This window comes from Gavialis gangeticus, unplaced genomic scaffold (assembly GCF_001723915.1).
Source record: "Gavialis gangeticus isolate Ggan-Ray unplaced genomic scaffold, GavGan_comp1, whole genome shotgun sequence".
NCBI classification, from domain to species: domain Eukaryota; kingdom Metazoa; phylum Chordata; order Crocodylia; family Gavialidae; genus Gavialis; species Gavialis gangeticus.
This window is the reverse complement of record NW_017729004.1, coordinates 12,368,290-12,371,501: the sequence shown is the minus strand read 5'-3', so window position 1 is coordinate 12,371,501 and position 3,212 is coordinate 12,368,290.

Genomic DNA, 3,212 nt, shown 5'->3' with positions numbered 1-3,212 from the left:
GGTGCTGGCTCCTACCCTGGGGCTCTTTAAGAGGAGGCTTGATGCCTACCTGGCTGGAATCATTTGAGCCCAGTTTTTCTTCTGCCCAGGCGGGGGGTCAGACTTGAAGATCTACAAGGTCCCTTCCAACCCTACTTCTATGATTCTATGATTCTATGAACTAGATACACTCCATCAAAACGGCATATTAAGGGATTATTAAGGTAAACATAAGTACTTATCTTTTTTCTTTGTTCATTAAAGTTGTTGATAACGACTCCAATGAAAAGGTTCAGCATGAAGAATGATCCAAAAATTATAAATACCACAAAATATATGTACATATATACACGATATTCAAATGTAGGCTGGAGATGAATCTATAAAAAATAAATAGGACAGACCAGTTAACAATACATTAATAAATAAATAAAAATGAAAAGCACCAGCCAGTTATATTGTTCCAATTTTGTATTAATTGTTCTTTTTTTATCATCCAGAGGTCAGATTATTCAAAAGAACCTATATGCCAGCCTTTGCATTCACAAATAGCATTTGTCTGCATGAATGAAGATATGCAAATAGAGATCCAAAAAAAATCTTGTCCCAAAACATTAAAGCTGACCAGAAGCTTTGAAATTTTGGAAATGTTTACAGTGGTAAAATTATTGCCAGGAGCATGCCTATTTCAACATTTAAGTGCATAGAAAAGCAAGCTGAAAGAACCAATTCCATCAGGTAAAACCAAATGGGTTGCAGCCTTTAGATCCACTGTAGATTTCCATATCATCAGTCCTTGCTCTTGTGTGTTTCTATCCACCACATCATATCTCTGCCTGCTTGCAGCCTGTATCCCACAGCCTCTCCCAAAGCATTCCACCTGCATTCTTCTGCATCCTCTGTTTGAACACTTTAGAATTGTAGAAAATTGAGGTTGGAAGAGACCTCAGGAGTTCATCTAGTTCAATCGTCTGCTCAAAGCAGGACGATCCCCAACTAGATCATCCCAGCCAAGGCTTTCTCTAGCCATGTCTTCAAAACTTCAAAGGATGGAGATTCTAGAACCTCCCTTGGTAACCTATTCTAGTGCTTACTATCCTCTTCATGAGAGAGTTTTTCCTAATATCAAACCTGAACTTCCCTTTGCCGCAAATTGAGCCCATTGCTCCTTGTTCTGTCATCTGCCAGCACTGAGAACAGCCCAGCTCCATCCTCTTTGGAACCCCCCTTCAGGTAGTTGAAGGCTGCTATTAAATCCTGCTTCAGTCTTTTCTCCAGACTAAATAAACCCAGTTCAATCATTTCCCAAGCTCTCTCACCATTTTTGTTGCTCTCCCATGAACTCTCTCTAATTTGTCCACATCTTTTCTGCAGTGGAGACCCAAAACTGGACACAGGACTCCAAATGTGGCCTTAACAGTGCTGAACAGAGAGGAATAATTACTTCCCTCAATCTGCTGTCAACACTCTTACTAATGCAGCCCAGTAGGCCATTAGACTTCTTCACAACAAGGGCACACTGTTGGCTCATATTCAGCTTATCGTCCACTGTAACCCCCAGGTCCCCTTCTGCAGAGCTGCTGCTTAGCCAGTCGGTACCCAGTCTGTACCGGTGCACGGGACTATTTGGTTCTACGTGCAGGACTTTGCACTTGTCTTTATTGAACTTCATGAGATTACATTTGGTCCAATCCTCCAATTTGTCAAGGTCTCTCTGAATCCTAGCCCTACCCTGCAGTATCTCTGCTACTCCCCCTAACTTGGCGTCATCTGCCAACTTGCTAAGGATGCACTCTATCCCATCTAGTAGGTCATTCATGAAAATATGGAACAAAACTGGCCCCAGAACCAACTTCTGGGGCATTCCGTTTGATACTGGCTGCCAACTAGACATCAAGCAATTAATTATGACCTCTTGAGTCCAAAAATCCAGCCAGTTTTCTATTCACCTGAGTCCATCCAACCCGTAGTTCCTTAATTTGCTTGCAAAAATGTTGTGGGAGACCATATCAAAAGCCTTCATAAAGTCAAGGTATATCATATCCACTTGCTTTTTCTACATCCACAGAGCCAGTCATCTCATCATAGAAGGCAATCAGTTTGATCAGGCATGACTTGATCTTCGTGAATCCATGCCGACTGTTCCAAGTCGCCTTCTCCAAGTGCTTGGAAATGGATTCCTTGAGGATCTGCTCCATGATTTTTCCAGGGACTGAGGTGAGGCTGACCAGTCTGTGGATCCTCCTTCTTCCCTTCCTTAAATATGGGCACTATATTTTCCCTTTTCCAATCACCCAGAAGCTCTCCTGATTACTATGAATTTTAAAAGATAATGGCCAGCAGCTCTGCTATCATATTGGCCAACTCCCTCAGCTATGCTAAGCTGGTCTTCTGCCATACTTCCTAATCTTCTTGCATACTGGTATGGTTCATTCTTGCACCCTCAATAAAGTTTCTTTAAAGTATACCCAACCTCCCCCTCAGTTTGGCTTCCCAGGGAATCTTGCCCATGAGTTCCCTGAGTGAGTCAAAGTCTGCTATTCTGAAGTCCAAGGTCCTTACTCAGCTGCTCTTCTTCCTTCCTTTGCTCAGGATTCTGAACTCAGTCTCATGGTCACTGCTGCCCAAGTTGCCATCCACTACTACATTTCCCACCAATTCTTCCCTGTTTGTGAGTAGCAGGTCAGGAAGAGTATGGCCCCTAGTTTGCCTCTCCAACACTTGCACTAGGCAGTTGTCCCCAACACTGTCCAAAAACATCCTAGATTGCCTGTGTACTGCTATATTGCTTTGCCAGCAGATGTCAGAATGACTGAAGTCATTTCAAGAAAGCCGCATTCATCTCATCCTCCAGGTCTAGTGACCTATAGCACACATCTACCACATCACCCTTACTGCTCTCCCCTTGACCCTAACAAAAAGACTTTCAACAGACCTATCTTCAGTTTCATACTGGAGCTCTGAGCAATCATACAGCTCTTTCACATAAAGAGCAGCTCCTCCTCCTCTTCTCCCCTGCCTGTCCTTCCTGAAGTTTGTATCCATCCATGATAGTGCTCTAGTCATGCGAGCTATCCCACTAAGTGTCTCTTATTCCAATCATGTCATTATTCTATGACTGGGGATTTCCAATTCTTCCTGCAAGAACATAAAATAAGTGCCATCCTGAATCAGACCAGTGGTCAGTCAAACTCATTATCCTGTCTCATAGATTTCATACACATTAGGGCTGG